Genomic DNA, 19989 nt, shown 5'->3' with positions numbered 1-19989 from the left:
CACCAACCATAAATCTCAAGTCTGAAGAAGATACACACACCCCATAAAATTTTGCATATCCATGGAAGGCCAAAAAAAAAACTTATCCTCCACAGAGTCAAAGTCAAAGCCCCCTGCTGATGGCGATTGTCCCGCGGCCTGAGTTACGCCGGGTGGTGCGAGCGTCTTGGTGTTGTTTTCCGCGGCCGTTCCAGCTCGCGGGGCAATGGTGTTAGGCCCGCTCCAGGAGCTCTTCGACCCCGCAACTCGGGCGGGAGAATTCGCCGTTGCAGGAGCCCCGAAAAGCGGTCTCTCTCTAGGGATCCGCGGGCTCCCGGCGCCGCTGCCCGCAGACCCGCAGCAGCAGCCTCCGACTCGGCAGCGGCAGCAGCAGCAGCAACGGCAGCGGCAGCAGCAGCGGCAGCAGCAGCGGTAGCGGCAGCGCTCCTCCACCGCTCCACCCGCTCCGGACTCGGCCAGCCCCGCGACGGCGAAATAGCCAGAGTCCCCGGCTTCTTTCCTGTTGGAGGCCGCTCCTGCCTCAACGACAACGGAAACCCGACGATAAAAAGGTGTCCAGTGATTTAGAGATTTAAAAAGTTTCCCCCCCCTCCCACCACCCCACCCCACCCCCCCACACACACACACCCAACTGTACATTAAAACACAGACAGAAAATAATAAAAACGCGGACAGACTGCAGAGGCCGCTGCTGGCCAGAGCCGCGCCGCCTACCGGACACCAACCATAAATCTCAAGTCTGAAGAAGAATCCCACCCAAAATGTTGCATATCCATCTCCTCCACAGATCTGCCTGATATGCTGAGTTACTCCAGCGCTTTGTGTTTTGCTCAAGATTGCAGCAACTGCAGTTTTTTGTTTCTCATAAATCCCTGTCAACTGCTACGAATGTGATTTATGGATCCCTAATGTCACAAATGGCTGTTACATCTAAGGAATGATGATATTACATCTTACAATCTTGCATTAGTGTAGATGGGCTGGATCGCCAGCCTTCTCATAGACTTCAGTTCCTTCCATTTAGAGTTTCTAAAATTCTAAATAAGTTGTGAAGCTATTGTAGAATGACAAATGTTAGGGATATTGTATGCCAGAGTGCCTCATATTTAAAATAAATGGCTATGAAAATAAATATTTACATCTTACTGGAAATCATGGAAGCAGCATGAGTTGCACATTTTTGTGTGTTTTAACAGACTAATCAGGAGAACATATGATTAATTGCTAACAGAATTCCAGGAAAAATCAGCCAGATCCAAGCTATATCGCAAATGAAACAGCTTGTGAAACAAGCTTGTGAAGAATGAAACAACTCCCAGTGAATTCTTGCCTGACCAACAAGCCTCTGATAATTTAAAATGGAGAACTTAACACCTTAGCTACTTGTATCTTGCTCAAAGTCCAAAATGACTCCTAACTGTTAATGGTAGAAGAGCCAGGCGGCCACCTTGTGCAGATTGGAGGTGACTTCATTTTATAAAAAGAGAGGCTCTAGTTTTCTGAACTTTATAACCAGAACAGCCATAACTTATTATAAAATCTTTCCAAACTGTGTTCTTTAAATAGTTCACTGAAAGTCCTTCTTTTAGGCCAGGGGGGTAAAGAGTAGGTGAAGGGAAAATGGGCCACAGCACTAAGTTATACGATCTTTAATATCAGTTCAAACAAAGAAACAATTGCTCAACAGATTTTTTTTTAAATGTATGGCATAATACTTATTCATCCAGAGCTGTGCATTTATGTCAATTTAACTGTTTCACTTTAACCTTGCCTTCGGTTTCTCAGATTTCTAGAGAGTTCATAGACTTCTGGTACATAACACCATGGCTGCATTTGTCACCTACAAAAAGGTTTATCCTTTCTTTTTAAATAAGCATTAAAGCTATGAAGACTTTAACACTTACACTTATTGAAGATCCCATTTCCGTTTAAGGATTGTGCGGCGGCACAGTGGCGCAGCGGTAGAGTTGCTGCCTTACAGCACCATAGACCCCGGTTCAATCCTGACGACGGGTGCTGTCTGTACAGAGTTTGTACGTTCTCCCCGTGACCATGTGGAATTTCTTTGGATGCTCTGGCTTCCTCTCACACTCCAAAGACGAACAGGGTTGCAGGTTATTCGGCTCCGGAACATTGTAACATTGCCCTTAGTGTGTGCAGGTTAGTGTAAGCTGGCTGGCGCGAACTCGGTGGGCCGAAGGGCCAGTTTCCACGCTGTATGTCTAAAATACCAAACTACATTAAAGATTTGTGTACCCAGTACCATGCCCCAAAACTGCCCATTGCTAAATTGTACTCCATAAACTATGGGAAGGATGCGTGCTATAAAATGTTAATTTTCCTAGCTGGTCTGAATTCAGTAAATTCATGTTCTCCATTGTCAGTGCAAGCAGTTAGAGTCGTACGTTTTATAATACAGAAGTGGCCTTTTCCACCTACCATGTCCATGCTGACCTTTTCATCCAACTATGCTAATTTCAAATGCCTGCACTAGATCCATGTCCTTCTGTGCCGTGCCTGTCTAAATGTCTTTTAAACAAAGTGATTGTATTGACTTCTCCACCTCCTCTGGCAGCAATTTCTAGAAATCAATCTCTCTCTGTAAAAATAAATGTTCCCGCAAATCCTCTTTCAATTTTCTCTTCTCACCTTTGACCTACTGCATATGCTCTCTTGTTTTTGATACACCTACCATGGAAAAATAAATCTGATTACCTACCCTATCTATGCCTCTTATAAGTCTACCAGGTCACTTCTCATTTTCCTTCTCTATAGAGAAAACAAATCTGGCCTATCCAATCTCTTCACATAACTAAAATCTGTCAATCCAGACAACATTCTGGTGAAGATAGATACAAAGTGCTGCAGTAACTCTGTGGTTCAGGCAGCAACTCTGGTGAAGAAGAATAGGTGACATTTCATGTCGGGACCCTTCTTCAGACTGAAAGTGGGGGGAGGGGGCTAAAGAGCTGGAGGTGAGTAAAGACCAGGACCAATCAGGGATGGCAACAATTGACCTCAGCTCGGGTGGTGCCCTGATAGGCCCATTTAGACTAGAGAAGATGTGATCTCAAGAGGGATACAATGTGGAGAACTGTGGAACGGGTAAGATGACTAGGATAGAGGAAGATGGCAAGGGGTAGAGTGGAGAGGGAAGGGGGGTGTAGGTAGAATTTACTTAAAATTAGAGAATTCAAGGTTCATACTGCTGGGTTGTAAACTACCCGAACAAAATATGAGGTGCAGTTCCTCCAATTTGTGTCTGGCATTGGATGTGGCCCAGAATAGAAAGGTCAGTTTGGGAATGGGAAAGGAAGTTGAAATGGTTGGCAACCGGGAGATCACGTAAGTCTCGGCAGACTCAGCGTAAGTGTTCAGCCAAATGCTCGCCAAGTCTACATTTGATCTTGATGTACAGGAGCCCACATCGGGAGCTCAGTCCCAGTGCAGTAGATGAGGTTCGAGGAGGTACATGTGAACCTCTGCCTTACCTGAAAGGACTGTTGGGGTACTTGGATGGAGTCGGGGAGGTGGTATAAGGACTCCACTAAATTTAGTCTGCAATGTTGTGAGTAGGTTAATGGTGACTTCACAATAACAAAGTACCTTAGTCTGTACACACCAGTTTACTGTGTAAGGAGGAACTACAGATGCTGGTTTGAACCGAAGACAGACACAAAACGCTGGAGTAACTTAGACTCTGAAGAAGGGTCTCGACCCGAAACGTTACTCCAGCATTTTGTGTCTACCTGCGATTTAAACCAGCATCTGCAGTTCTTTCCAACTGATTTTGGATGATCAGTCATGATCATTTTTCCAAATAGCCTACTCCTGCACCTATGTTTCTATGTTTATATGTTTCCCTGCCTTGTTCAATCATCTTCTATGCCTGCTCAAAAAACTCATTCAAATTAGAGACAGGATTTCCGCAGTACCAATCCATGGTGACTATCCCTGTGTAGCCCTTGCTTCTCAAACTGCACATAACTCCTGGTCCTTGGGATTTTCGCCAATAATTTCCCTACCACTGACCAAAGGCTATCCAACCTGTTGCTACTTGGTTTATCCTTGTTGTCCTTCTTAAATAAAGGCAGTCACTTTTCCTTTTCTTTCTTAAAAGCTATTTTAAAACATTACGATTTTTTGTACTACAAAATATGACTTTTAATTTTTTTAATTTTTTAGCACAAGAAAAAATGAATTACAACCTAAACGTGTTTGCCACGAATAAAATAATTAGATTTAGTTCTGAGCTTCTTTGATTTATAGTTTCAAACAGATGATTTGGAGGAATTTTATATGGTCCATCGGAATGTTGCTTCCAATGGTGAAATGATATATTCTACTGTCAAAAGGGAAGATCTTGCGTTGAAGAAGGAGGTGGAGGGAGAAGCTGGAGAAATATTGTACATATGGTTCGATGAATTATGTTCCGATAAGTCTATTTACGTAAATGAAACAGTCATGGTGAAATGCAATATTCCATAATGGTCACCTCACTTGAAACCAACTATGTTCAGTGTTGAAATAGTTGGTATATGTCCTCATGTTTATAATTTATTACCGCAAAGATATAAATCCATGCAGTAATAATAAAACCTTCTGCTAAACATGTTCTTGCTGTTATTTCAATCCTACAATCCTACAAAGATTAAGCCATGTTGATACAGCCACAAATGATGTCTCATGTTTCTGACATTGTTTTGGATCTTTGTTCTTCAATCTCTTCATCCATGTTGAACAGAATGTATTATATCTGTATTTGCAATGGAAGGCAATGTGTCAAAACTATAAAGAATCATACACTTTAATACAGCATTCTATCAAACATTTACCATTATGCTTTCTGCTTGTCATCTCTCCTTTCTCTTCTACGTTGCTGTTTCCTTATTTTCCTTTAATTTTTATTGTTCTCTCTTGCTCCTTGTTTACTCCCATCCTTCACTCCTCATTTTCCATACTCCCTCAGGCCCTGCTCCTTTTTCTACATTAATTTATCCCTGTACAATTGTGATTTCCCCGTCACCGGGGAGGTTATTATTGACTGGAATTATCTCTAGACCATAGGAAAAATGTATAGATCACAACTGCAGTGAACACCATCTGGCTTATGTTGCAGAATTTACTTCCAAAATGGAGAAGCTGCAGATTCAAATCATCAATCTGCAATTTGATCTGCAATGTTGTGAGTAGGTTAATGGTGACTTATCTTCACGATAATAAACTACCTTAGTCTGTACACACCAGTTTACTGTGCAAGGAGGAACTGCAGATGCTGTTTTAAACCGAAGACATAAGCAAAAAGCTGGAGTAACTCAGACTCTGAAGTAAGTAAGTAAGTAAGTAAGTAAGTAAGTAAGTAAGTAAGTAAGTAAGTAAGTAAGTAAGTAAGTAAGTAAGTAAGTAAGTAAGTAAGTAAGTTTATTGGCCAAGTATTCACATACAAGGAATTTGCCTTGGTGCTCCGCCCACAAGTAACAACATGACATACAGTGACAGTTACGAATGACTCAGAAAACACTAAACATTAATAGTAATAATAAAACATTAATGATAAAACACCATTGATCAAGCATGTGAACCAACATGTGAAGAAGGGTCTCGACCCGAAACATCGCCTGTTACTTTTCTCCAGAGATGCTGCCTGATCCGCTGTATTACTACAGCTTTTTGGATCTGTCTTCACACCAGTTTACTGGATGTGTTGGTGTGAAAAGGTTGCAGATGTTAGATATCAGAGATCAATAGAAAATACTGGAAACTTTCAGTAAATCAGGCAGTATCTGTGGAAAGAGAAAGAGAGTTCATGTTTCAGAAGGTTTCAATTTCTCTTTCTATAGATGCTGCCTTACCTGCTCAGTATTTGCAACATTTTCCATTTATATTTTATGCCAATATAGCCGCTATCCAATTTCCAATTCCCTTTGATTTCTACTAGATCCCCCAGCACCCTCTAGCCAATGGGCCGGTGTCTTTACATGAAGCGGGAATGATGGATTATGCTTTCTTTCATTAGAGCCTTGGTTATGCTGAGGCCTACTTGTTTAAACTGTTAACAGATGTTCTTTGTTGTAAGGGCAAAGCAATAAGATTCACTGGGATTTTCATTAGAATTATAATAGCCCCAGGGTTAAATTATGAGAAATAAAAACATAACTTGTATTGCCTTTAGTTTTAGAATGTTTCAGTGATCATATTAAAGTACTGGGTGTACTGAAATGATCTGATTGAATAGATAGGAAAAGTTATTCCATATACCAAAATAATCGGGGGAAAAAATGTTACAATCTTAACATTAAAGTCTACCATTACGGGGTAAAATCAGAAAGACATTCTTCACACGAAGGTTAGTTGAAATTTGGAATTATTTCCAGCAAAGGATATGGAATACTAGATAAACTGAAACTTGTCCAATTGATAGTGACATTGTTTCTTAAATGAAAGACGCATCTACAGAGTGCCTTTTAAAAACTGAAGACATCCTAAGGGTCTTTAGAGCCTGTGATCAACTTTTGGCAAAAGGTCATCAATCTGAACCATTAACTCTGCTTCTTTCTCCAAAGGTGCTGCCTAACAGGCTGAATATTTCCAGAATGTACTGTATTTAGTTTTGCAATGCAGTCACTTTGAAACGTAGAATAAACAGCAACCATTTTATGCACAGTAAGACCCCCATGGATAACAATATAATAAGGAGAAGAGGTGTATAAAATCATGAAAGGAATAGATCAGGTCGATGCACAAAGTCTCTTGCACAGAATTGAGGACCAGAGAACATAGGTTTCAGGTGAAAGGAAAAAGATTTAATAGGAATCTGAGCGGTAACTTTGTCTTACAAATGCTGGTGGGTGTATAGAACAAGCCAAAGGAGGTAGTTGAGGCATGGACTATCCCAACATTTGGGAAACAGTTAGACAGGTACATGAATAGACAGGTTTGGAAGGATATGGGTCAAACGCGGGCAGGTGGGGGAATAGTGTAGCTGGGAAATGTTGGCCAGTGTGGGCAAGTTGGGCCAAAGGGACTGTTTCCACATTGTATCACTCTATGAGTGTGAGCTACCTTGATTTGTTGTTGATTGAGGGATAAAGGATGAAGAATTTCTCTGATATTCAAAATTGTACTATGCAACCTGATAAAAAAAACTATCCCATAAAAAAAACTTCCCATAGTGCGTTCGGCCGATAATAAGCTGACTATTATCTAAATGGTGGCCGATTAGGAAAAGGGAAGATGCAACGAGACATGGGTGTCATGGTACACCAGTCATTGAAAGTAGGCATGCAGGTGCAGCAGGCAGTAAAGAAAGCGAATGGTATGTTGGCATTCATAGCAAAGGGATTTGAGTATAGGAGTAGGGAGGTTCTGCTGCAGTTGTACAGGGTCTTGGTGAGACCACACCTGGAGTATTGCGTACAGTTTTGGTCTCCAAATCTGAGGAAGGACATTATTGCCATAGAGGGAGTGCAGAGAAGGTTCACCAGACTGATTCCTGGGATGTCAGGACTTTCGTATGAAGAAAGACTGGATAGACTCGGATTGTACTCGCTAGAATTTATGAGATTGAGGGGGGATCTTATAGAAACTTACAAAATTCTTAAGGGATTGGACAGGCTAGATGCAGGAAGATTGTTCCCGATGTTGGGGAAGTCCAGGGCAAGGGGTCACAGCTTAAGGATAGAGGGGAAATCCTTTAGAACCGAGATGAGAAGAACATTTTTCACGCAGAGAGTGGTGAATCTCTGGAACTCTCTGCCACAGAAGGTAGTTGAGGCCAGTTCATTGGCTATATTTAAGAGGGAGTTAGATGTGGCCCTTGTGGCTAGAGGGATCAGGGGGTATGGAGAGAAGGCAGGTACGGGATACTGAGTTGGATGATCAGCCCTGATCATATTGAATGGCGGTGCAGGCTTGAAGGGCTGAATGGCCTACTCCTGCACCTATTTTCTATGTTTCTATATTTCTATACCCTTAAGTGTTGGTAAGTCAATTAACATTCAGGTCAGTCATTATCTAATTGAAAGGCAAAGAAGATTCACAGGATTTAAACCAGGTTGAAACCCTGCTTTCCATATATGTTTTGGTTCTACCCCGCAAAAACAAAATACTTTCATGACATTAAGATGCAAAAGAAAAGGTCCTACAAATCTAGAGAGAAAATCATTGGAATTATAGAACTTGTAACTCAGCAGTAGCCCATTTGATCCATCTTGATACAAACAAAATACACAATGATAACCTAGCCAAAGCCAAGAAACAAGCAAGGCTGGAAATAGTGCTGACTCTACTTTCATCCCATACAGTATTCTCAAAAAGGATGGCAACAGCAGGACTTCTTCCTCACCGACATAGATTAATCTTGATTCCCTATCCATCCGCAGCTTTGAAATAAAATAGTAAGATTAAACGAGAACTTACCAGTTTGAAGTTTGATCTGTATTTTATGAGGAGTTACAATGAGGGATTCCGTGAAGAACCCGTTCAACACGCACGCGTGACATACTTCAAAGCACCGGTGTGGAATCAGACACCGTTATTGAAATAAACATAGTAAAGAAAAGGAGACCTCAGTTATCAGTTTGACCCATATTATTGAGGGTGGGAGCGGAGGGCTCGTAATCCCTCATCGTAACTCCTCATAAAATACAGATCAAACTTCAAACTGATAAGTTCTCGTTTAATCTTACTATTTTACTTCGGAGTCACGTGAGTGACTACGTGAAGATTTTAAAGCTCTGTGATTTCAAACTGTGTAACAGTTCGCACTTCACTCACTGCCGAAGTCCTTGAGGGAGGAAGTGTGTTATCGTAATCAACCAATGAATCTGTTCGTAAAAACAATAATGGTAATTATTAACAATAACAACAAAGTAAATTAAATTGCTCCCCTAGGCTTAAATTAAATATTTGCAGACTGTAAAAAAATTTCTGCAAATAAAACAGGTTTTGCCAGCGGCTTATTATAGAAAGTTCGGAACGTTCTTTCCCCCGACCACCCTGCTGTAGCCAGGATGTGGTCTATTGGCACGTCCATTCTTTTGGCCGCCGACGTGGATGCTACATTGGTGGAGTGAGATTTGTACATGTTAGTGTTTATTCCAGCAGCTTTCAGCACCTGCTTGAGCCATCTAGAAATGGTTTGGCTCATCACCCGACCATAAGGTTTTTTGTGACTGACCCATAAGGCTTTTTCACTCCCTCAATGTATTTTGGTTATGTCTATGTAGGACAGTAGGTGGGTCATGGCACATAACCGTGGTTCTGGCGAGTAAGCCCGGAATTCCATGACTGGGTTAGGTGTTCCTGGTCTGCTCTGTTTGACCAGTCCCTGGATAACGAAAGAGACCTGGTCTGGAGCTATGATCATGTTGTCCAGTCGTAGAAGGTGTAGTGACTGGACCCTTTGAGCTCATACAAGTGCCATCAGCATGATAGTCTTGAGCGTAGATTGTTCCAGGGTGAGGGACCTGGCTGGTGGCCATCCCCTGAGGTATGTCAGGACCACACTGACATCCCAAATTTAGGTGTACCTGGTTCTGGGAGGGTTAGAGTTGTAAAGTCCCTTCATGAGTTTGACCACCAGCGGGTGGGACCCCATGGCCTGTTGTCCTGGTGCCTGTGTTAAATAGGCAGACAGAGCACTTCTAGCTGTGTTGATGGCACTGTAGCTGAGTCCTTCATCGTGGTGAAGGGCTGCCAGGAACTCCAGTACATTGGTAACTGTTGAGGTTGAATAGGTGGTTCCTGTATCCAAGCAGTACTTCTCCCACTTTTTGATGCTGGAATAGTACTGTTTTCTTGTGGATACTCGATGGGATGCTGTCATGGTGTTGATGGTGTTTTCTGACAATCCCAGTCCCAGTAATGGTCTTTTCAAAATCTGCAACCCAGGAGTTTGATTTTATCATGGCATGGGTGGCTTATGCCAGATACTGGGTGGGTTAATAATTCTGGGTTACTGGGAAATTTCATAGGGGTTTCAACGACCATGTCGTAGAGTAATGGGAACCATGGCTGTGTAGGCCAGTCGGGTACTATCAAAATACCTGAAGCAGAGTCCATTTGTATTTTGCGTAGTACCTGACTGATGAGGCAGAAGGGAGGAAATGCATAGAAGAAGAAATTTCCCCAACCCAGCGCAAACGCATCTACCGCTACTGCCTCAGGGTCTGGTTCCCAAGTGACATACATAGGTACCTGGTGATTTAGCCTTGATGCAAATAGGTCGATATCTGGCGTGCCATATTGCTTGATAATTTTAGCAAACACTTTGGGGTTTAACATCCATTCGGTGTTGTCATTAAATTTACGTGACCTGGTGTCTGCCACTGTATTTAGCTTACCTGGCAGGTAAGTTGCTGATAGCCAAATATGTCTTTCGACGCACCATTGCCAGATTGTGTTGACTAATTTGTCGCATGATATCGATTTTATGCCGCCCATATGGTTAATATAGGCCACCACCATAGTATTGTCTATTTGTAACCGAACATACAAGTGATGCATATTTAATGCATATGCTTTTAAACCATAAAAGGCACCCAACATCTCTAGATAATTAATGCCCAGTGTAAGTAGTAACGATGACTCTGGGTTAGTCCATCTACCACCTGTGCTGGATATGGAGTTAGTTGCTCCCCAGCCTTGAACACTGGCATCTGTTTGGATAACTAAAGTAGGGTTAACAACGATGATAGGGCTGGAACTATGCCAAATGTTTTCTGCCCACCACTGTAGCTCTGATATTGCTTCAGTGGGTAATTTCATGATACGGTCATAATGACCTGCGTGTCGTTTTAGTGCCTGCACCTTTGCTATTTGTAAGTTTTGATAGTGCCAAGGTCCAAATTGTGTAGCCGGAAATGCTGCTACCATTTTCCCAATTATCCTTGCCACTTGTCGAATAGTTGGTCGATCGTTGACCATTAAATTGTTACATGATTGTGCCAATTCAGTTGTTTTATCTTTTGGCAAAGTTACAGACATGTGGACTGAGTTAATTGTGAAGCCCAAGTAGTCCATGGTTGTGGATGGCTTCAACTTAGATTTATCTGGATGTAAGACAAATCCCAAGGTTTCAAACAATTGTTTGGTAGCTGACACAGCTGATATAGCCAATTCCATGGTTTTGCCTACTATTAAGATATCATCAAGATATGCCATGACAATATGTTTATGTCTTCTTAATATTGCCAGGGTTGGTTTTAGTATCTTGGTGAATAATCTTGGGGCTGATGTTAAGCCGTTGGGTAATGCTTTAAACTGCCATTGTTGCCCCATCCAGGTAAATTTCAGATATCTGCGATGATCCTTATGAATGGGTACTGAATAGTAAGCATCTTTGAGGTCAATGCTTGCCATGAAGTATCCTTTGGAAATCAGTTGTTTGGCAGTTACAAACATTTCCATTTTGAAATGGAATATTTAGTGAAGTTAAGTCAATGATGATGTGACATCCACCACCTTTTTTAGTTTTAGTGAATATATTAGACACAAATTCCAAGGGTTCATGTTTAGTTTTTTCAATGATACCCTTAGTGATTAGTCTCACCAGTTCAGCTAGTCGCTCTCGTTTTTCTTTAACTGGGAGGGAAAAGACCCTTTGGGGTGAATGCTGAACTGGTGGCAATTTTTCTAGTGTAAATTGTATTTTGTATCCACGAATGCTATTGAGTATATACTTGTCACTCGTGATAGACTCCCATGCTGGCTTAAACAGGTGTAAACTCCCCCCTGTTAGTATAGCACCCCTACTTTCTATATGCTGGCAGGAACCAGACCCACCTACCTCCATGGTTATTGGTGTTTCTTTTGCTTCTTCATCGGATGATGAGTCTTGTGTGTTGTCTGACATGTTGCTGTTGTTTGGGGGTGGCACATTTTCCATGGGGTCCGCTCTGGGCCTTGGCCTAAAAAAGGCTTCCGGTGGTGATATGCGGACCCCGAGCTTTCACCAGTCCCATAGAGTAGATGTCAACTGGTGGACGTGATGGGGTACTGCTGCTTGAGTTTAGTGGTTTTGGTTTTGGTCGTCCCGGGGCCTGCCCTCATGAGGCTGAAAGTTTTGGAAGCCTCCTCCATGTCTTTGACTTTTATGGTGAGGTCCTTGCCAAAGAGCAGTGTATCTGGCTCTATCGTTGGAGTTTTGCACAACCCCGCGAATTTCGGGTTGAGGGCAGGTCTTATAATCTCCTTGCAGGGGTTATTTATTTCAAATTGAGTGTTACACAGCAGTGCGAGGGTGTCCTGCTGGTTTGTGGTCATTTCTGTTCCATCCACGGAACGAGCAAACGAGGTGATGGCTGACGTCAGGAGCCTGAGGATCCGCTGAAGCTTTAGTTCCTGATTACGTATGTTTGACCCAACGTGCCCCCAGATTTGGCTGTTGACAGCCGGCACTTTGAGCGATTCGCAATTTTCAGGAGCCGAATATTGCTCTAAGACCTCATTAACCACCTGTTCCTGTAGGGGCCTGTTGGATAGGTGGTTAATGCTGGCCGCTAGTTTTGGCTCTAATGGTTGTCCTTCATGTGGGGTTGCCATGTAGCGGTCTACCACACCCAGCAGCTCTTCCTGTTCCTGTACCCCTGGCATACTCCCGACTTCTTCAGCCATTGACCCCTCTTCTTGACCAGCCCAGCCCTGGTCGCCACAGCTGTCCTCGGATGAGGGGGAAGCGATGGCCAGTGCACGAGGCACTGTGGAGGGAGTGCCTGAACTCCCTCTGCGAATGCTCCTGACGAAGCAAGTCTCGTTGGAGCATACGCTCCACGAGCCGCTCCATGCGGCTCAGGCGGCTGTCTCTGCACCGAGCGGGCGGTGAGACGTCCCCGTCCGACGAATCGGAAACCACCGGCCGGGTGGTCTTCCGTGTGGCTTTACATCCAGTCCGCTGCTCAGGCGCTAGCGGGACTGGGCTCGGCTCGGTGTCGGGGATGGCGGATCGCTGTGTTAGCGGTCCTACCGCCTCCTGCCCCCCACTGATGGAACACTTCTCCGTTGGAGTCGAACGAGGGGCAGGCTTCTTGGAGAGCCTTGTTCTGTTCATTTTTTTCTCTGTTGGAACAAAGCAAAACTCTTCTTTTTGCCAGGAAAAAACGACCTCAGAGTAGACTTACCTGACGGTCCATCTTTTTTAAACTATAGCGGGAGCGCCTGACTCCCGCTGCGTCGCTGTTGCACTGCGTGAATGCAATGTCACGCATGCGTGCTGAACGGGTTCTTCACGTAGTCACTCACGTGACTCCGAAGTAAAATACATTATTAAATTTACACCTTCCTTCAGAATTGGAGCTGGATTTTACTTTTCTCTTCTTCCCTTAACTTTAAAAGTATCCATGAACCTACCCATGTGAACTATGAACCTGCAAACGGTATCAGTCGCACATGTGCAAATGCACACAACTAGCCTGAAATAAGGCTAAACCCTTCTCAAAGACATGGGCTATGAAATCTAGCTCCAGGAAAACAAAACTTAAATATGTTCCATTTAAACAATGATGCAACACATGATGCAAAACAGGAAAAGTGTATTGCCCCTTTCAAAAAATATTCACAATAAAATTAATTAGACTTTGAATGTCACACTAAAACAAATACATTTTTTCTGTTTTCCTTAAAACTGTTTGATGTCATATGAGTGTGTAATCAAGCGGCACTACTACCCAAAGGCTTTCATCTGTCCGATTTTGCACCCACTTTAGCCACAAAAATGTTGCACCATCATGGTTCTTTGGCTTTATTTTTCAGTTCTGTGCTATGCACAAGAAGCTCATAAAATTCCAGACAGAATTTATCAATAAGACTCCTGGAAAACGCTGGTGAGACCAACACACTTGCTGTTAAATGTTGCATAGTCTAAGTGACAACTGTACTACATAACATCAGTGACCACCACGTACTTCAAGTCAAGTCAAGTCAAGTTTATTTGTCACATACACATACGAGATGTGCAGTGAAATGAAAAGTGGCAATGCTTGCGGATTGTGCAAAAAAAACTACAAACCAGAATGGAACAGAATCACATATTCACATATTACATATTTGTGGGAGGGAAAAAAAAAGAAAAAAACAGCAATTTTAAAAAGACACCACACAACAGTAAATTAGTACAGTAAAGTTAGTCCCTGGTGAGATAGGAGTTTACAGTCCTAATGGCCTCGGGGAAGAAACTCCTCTCATCCTCTCCGTTTTCACAGCATGGCAACGGTGGTGTTTGCCTGACCGTAGCAGCTGGAACAGTCTGTTGCTGGGGTGGAAGGGTCTCCCATGATCTTGTTGGCTCTGGAGTTGCACCTTCTGATGTATAGTTCCTGCAGGGGGGCAAGTGTAGTTCCCATAGTGCGTTCGGCTGAACGCACTACTCTCTGCAAAGCCTTCTTGGCCTGGGCAGAGCAGTTCCCAAATCGTGATGTTTCCGGACAGGATGCTTTCCACAGCTGCTGAGTAGAAGCACTGGAGGATCCTCAGAGACACTCTGAATTTCCTCAATTGCCTGAGGTGGTAAAGGCACTGCCTTGCCTTACTCACCAGTGCTGCAGCGTGTGATGTCCATGTCAGATCCTCTGAGATGCGGACTCCCAGGTATTTAAAGCAGCTCACCCTATCCACAGTATCCCCAGTTATCTTCAATGGTGTGTACGTCCTCGGATGATGTGCCCTCCTAGAATGACTCGAAGGCCATGAGGGGTGCTATGTATATACAGGCTTTGTGTTGGATCAACATGATGGTCACCATTACTTTCCATTTGCATTTTGACAACTGTATATCACATAAGTTTAAAAAAATTTGAGTTGAAACCAAATGATAAGCAAAAACACATGTTCTGGATTCTGACCAAGTAACACATGAGCATCAAGATTGTGGGTATGCTGTGATGCCAGCTTTGCTGGTTTCGAGCAAATGCTTTAAGTGCATTTGTGTGCAAAACACATACTTCCTCTCGTGAGAAAAAACCAAGGTCATGCAAATAACATTCAAAATAGTTTTACTTAAAGAGAAGAACACAAGTCATAACACACACATCATTCGTCAGAACTGACGACTGAACTTGAAAATCATCCAGTGGTTTGGTTGCTTTCACGGCCAGAGGGAATGGAATGGCTGCTTGTGTTGATGACACTGTTTCTGGGAACAATCAGCATCCTGCTGCCAGGCAAGCAGACCCCCAGGCCTTTATCTCCCATTTGACATTTCCTGGAATTTCCCCCCTCTACTTTTTCTGGGTATAATTGAAAGATTGGAAACATCAGGGAGTGGACGGAGCCATTTCCTGCAGCCATACACTGGGCCCAGGACATTGGGTCGGGGTCACCTGTCAATACCCATTGTGGAGTGCGACATTAGAATTTGGGCCACACACTGGCACAGCTGGTAGAGTTGTCACCTCACAGCGCCAGAGACCCGCGATTGATCCTGACCTTGGGTGTTGTCGATGTAGAGTTTGAACGTTCTCCCTATGATCGGTTGGGTTTCCTCTGGGTCTTCGGGTTTCCTCCCACATCCGAAAGACGTGTGGATTGTCCTCTGGAAATTACACCAAGTGCGTAAGGAATGGATGAAAATGTTGGATAATATTGAACTGCTGTGAACGGGTGATCAATGGTTGGCGTGGACATGATGGACCAAAGAGGCTGTTTCTATGCTCTAAAATAAACGAAAGAAAGAAATACCAGGACTATTGTCTTCAAGTAAACGTATCATAGAGGCACAGAGTCACATGTATAGAAAAGTGCCTTTCAAAAACATGTACATGCCAACCACTAGATACCAATCTGTTCTAATCTCATTCAGCAGCATTTAGTCCATGGCACTCGAGCAAAAAATCTTGTTCTCACAAGGATTCTGTTAGACGGCAGGTCGCACAGTTCTCTAAACTTCCTCAGCAACACCATGGAGTTGTCTATAGATTCAGCTGGCACCAATACCTGTCCATTCCCATCCAGTTGAGCAGGTACAAACTCGAACGAGTCAGCGCGGATCATAGCCTCCGAACCCGCTAAATTCAACAGTAGTGAAGCTTTCAAATCGTTGGGATCGTTTTGGTGAACGATGCGGATATAATGAGAGTGGTCCTTCTCAAATATTCGCCATCGCTCGGCGATATCAGAATCAAACACGAGCGGGCTAGGTTAGGCTAGGCTAGGAGTTAGCCATATCCCCAAATCACAAAAAAAACACACAAATAAAAACTGGTAAACAAAATAAATCGTGGTAAATAGACGCAGGGGTAGACCCAATAATCTGACACCATGTAAAGAACTCAAACTCACACGGGTTGAAACACAAGCATCTTTATTGCTCAGTTAATCAACTATACAGCAGGTCATCACACATTCACACTGCTACTCCAACTGGTAGACAGTGGGTAGGATCTTACACTATGAATATTATAATTAGGCGGGGTTATAATTACTAAGCATTCTAATTGGCTAACATGCTATAGCCAATCTACATAAGGGAAGGTCAGACTTGTTGAGTTTATCACTAGAATGCCTGCTTCAAAAGGTCCATCATTGTATCTGTACCAAAGAATGCCTCTCCAGCTTGCTTGAATGACTACCGACCGGAGGCCCTCACATCGGTGGTCATGAAATGCTTCGAGAGGCTGATCAAGAACCACATCTGTGCCTTTCTCCCTCGCAACATGGACCCGCTACAATTCGCATACCATCTGAACAGATCCAGGGACGATGCAATCTCCCAGGTTCTACACACCGCTCTCTCTTACCTTGACAGCCAGAAGGGGGGCTATGTGAGGATGCTGTTCATTGACTTCAGTTCAGCTTTCAATATGATAGTCCCCACCAGACTTGCTGAGAACCTGCTGGAACTGGGGCTCAACACCCCCCTGTGTGCCTGGGTCCTCGACTTTCTCACTGCCAGGCCCCAGGTAGTCAAGGTGGGAAGACATACATCCAACACCCTCACCCTGAACACAGGATCCGCCCAGGGCTGCGTCCTTAGCCCCCACTGTACTCCCTGTACACACATGACCGTGTGGCCAGGTTCAGCTCCAACTCCATCATCAAGTTTGCTGATGACACTGTGGTGGTGGGCCTGATCTCCGATAACAATGAGAAGGCCTACCGGGAGGAGGTGGCTGATTTGGCACTCTGTTGTCAGGACAACAGCCTCCTCTTGAATGTCATAAAAACTAAGGAGCTGATCGTGGACTTTAGAAGGGCACAACATCTGAGGACGTACACGTCAATGGAGATAAATGGGGCTACTGTGGATAGGGTGAGCTCCTTTAAATACCTGGGAGTTCACATCACAGAGGATCTGACATGGACATCACACGCTGCCACACTGGTGAGTAAGGCAAGGCAGCGCCTTTACCACCTTAGGCAGCTGAGGAAATTCAGAGTCTCCCTGAGGATCCTTCAGTGCTACTACTCTGGGGTTGTAGAAAGCATCACAAACTGGTTTGGGAACTGCTCTGCCCAGGACAGGAAGGCTCTGCAGAGGGTAGTGCGTTCGGCTGAACGCACTATGGGAACTACACTCGCCCCCTGCAGGACCTATACATCAGAAGGTGCAGATCCAGAGCCAGCAATATTATGGGAGACAAACCACCCCAGCAACGGACTGTTCCAGCTGCTATGGTCAGGCAAACGCCTCCGCTGTCATGCTGTGAAAACAGAGAGGATGACAGAGTTTCTTCCCACAAGCCATCAGGACTGTAAACTCTTATTTCACCATGACTAATTTACTGTTGTGTTGTGTCTTTAATTTTTTTTTTTTTTTCTAACGTAAATACTGATTCTTTTCTAATCTGTTCTGTAGTTTTTGCACAATCCGCAGGCATTACCACTTTCATTTCACTGCACATCTTCTATGCGTATGTGATAGATAAAGTTGACTTGACTTGACTTGATGCTGAGGGCTGAGGGAAGTGTTTTCCAAAATTTAATCAACGCATTTAGTTTGGTTAGTAAAGGCATACAGTTTGCATTAAATAAAGATTTATATTTTCTGGTAATTTGGATACCCAAGTATTTAAATTTTTCTGTTGCGATTCTTAAGGGGGATTTTAAAAGGTGTGTCAGCTCTTGAGGTTTAAGGCCAACATTTATTAATGTGCCCTAGTTGCCATTATGAATGTGATGGTGAATCCCTTCATGAATTGTTGCAGTTCTTTCCTAAAGAAATATCCACAGTATAGTTTTTCATTTTCGAGATACAGCAGGGAAACAGGCCCTTCAGCCCACCAAGTCTATGCCGAACACCCGTTCACATTAGTCCTATATTATCCCACTTTCTTATTGATTCCCTACACACTAAGGACAATTTTACAGAGGCCAGTTAACCTACAAACCTGCACATTCTTGGGATGTAGGAAGAAACTGGAGCACCCAGAGTAAACCAACGTGGTCACACGGAGAATGTACAAACTCTGCTCAAACAGCACCGTTGGACAGGATTGAACCGGGGTCTCTGGTGCTGTGAGGTAGCAGCTCCACCACTGCACCACTGCACTGCCCATAGTTGGGTGGGGAGTTCAGGATTTAGGCCCAGTGACTGTAAATAAATAATGATGTATCTCTAGATCACGATCTTGTGTGAAACTTGATAAAGTTTCCATGCTCCCATTACCCTTGTCCTTCTTGATGATAGAGGCCATGGGTTCAGAAAACGTCGCCAATGTAACGGGTAAATAACCACAAAGTATGTTGTACAAATATACAAATAAACATTCAAAGTTCATGGGTGGAAACAGCTGGATAATAAATGCAGCAAACTCTTGATGGTTGAAACATCATGACTCAATATTTTCTGGCACTCCCCCAACCATTCCCCAAACACCCCATCTCTCACAGCCAAATAATCTCCAGGGAGAGGCGGAAGAAACAGAGAAACATGAAAAGTTTATCTTGGAACAAAATTGCTCCATAAAATCGCTCTCCTATCCCCTCAGGGAATCGAAACAACTCCGAGATCATTTGAACTATCTGCTTCATGAAATCATGTCAGAGGATCAATAATCCCCACACCTTGAAATGGAAATTGGGAAAATATATATGTCAAATGAATCTTCAGGTATCCAGTCCCAGGAAAGCAAAGACTAGCTGCTTATGGCATTCTTCTTAAAAAATATAACAGCCTGTGGGAATTTGGGCAGTAAACTGGAATTGTGCTCAAGCTCCACTTATAGAACATAGAACATTACAGTTCAGGGGCGGGCCCTTCAGCCACATGTTTGTTATAAAATTGATTACTAGCTGAACTGATCTCATCTGCCTGAAAGCGATCCATATTCCTCTATTCCCTGCACTTCCTTGTGACTATCCAAAAGGCTCTTCAACGCCACTATCGTATCTACCTCCACCACCACCACTGGCAATGCTTTCCAGGCCCCCACCACCCTCTGTGTAAAAAACTTGCCCCGCACATCTCCATTAAACTTTCCACCTCTCACATTATAGCTATGCCCTGTAGTGTTAGACATTTCCACCGTGGAGAAAAAGGTTCTTACTGTCTATCCAATTCCAATTTTGCAGGGAGAACAATTCAACTTTAACCAACCTCCCCCCGTACCTGAAACTGTCTAATCCAGGCAGCATTCTGGTAAACCTCCACTGCACCCTTTCCAAAGACTCCACATATTTTGTGTAATGGAGCAACAAGAACTGCATGCTATACTTCAAATGTGGCCTAACCAAACTCTTAAGTGTTTACAACTTCCTGACTCAATTCCCAGCAATGAAGGCAAGCATACCACCTTCTTTACTGCCCTGTCTACTTGTGCTGCAACCTTTAGTGAGCAATAAACTTGGACTCCATGATCGCTCACTCATCAATGCAGTTAAGAATCTTGCCAGTTACTGTATACTCTCTCCTTATATTCATCCTCCCAAAGTGCAACACCTCGCACTTGCTCAGGATAAACTCCGTCATCCATTTCTCTGCATTTCTGCAGCTGATCTATATCCCACTGTATCTTCTGACAGCCTTCTTCACTGTCTGCAACTCCTCCAATTTTGGTG

Source organism: Leucoraja erinacea, chromosome 10 (genome assembly GCF_028641065.1).
Source record: "Leucoraja erinacea ecotype New England chromosome 10, Leri_hhj_1, whole genome shotgun sequence".
Classification (NCBI taxonomy): domain Eukaryota; kingdom Metazoa; phylum Chordata; class Chondrichthyes; order Rajiformes; family Rajidae; genus Leucoraja; species Leucoraja erinaceus.
Note: the sequence above shows the minus strand (reverse complement) of the source record.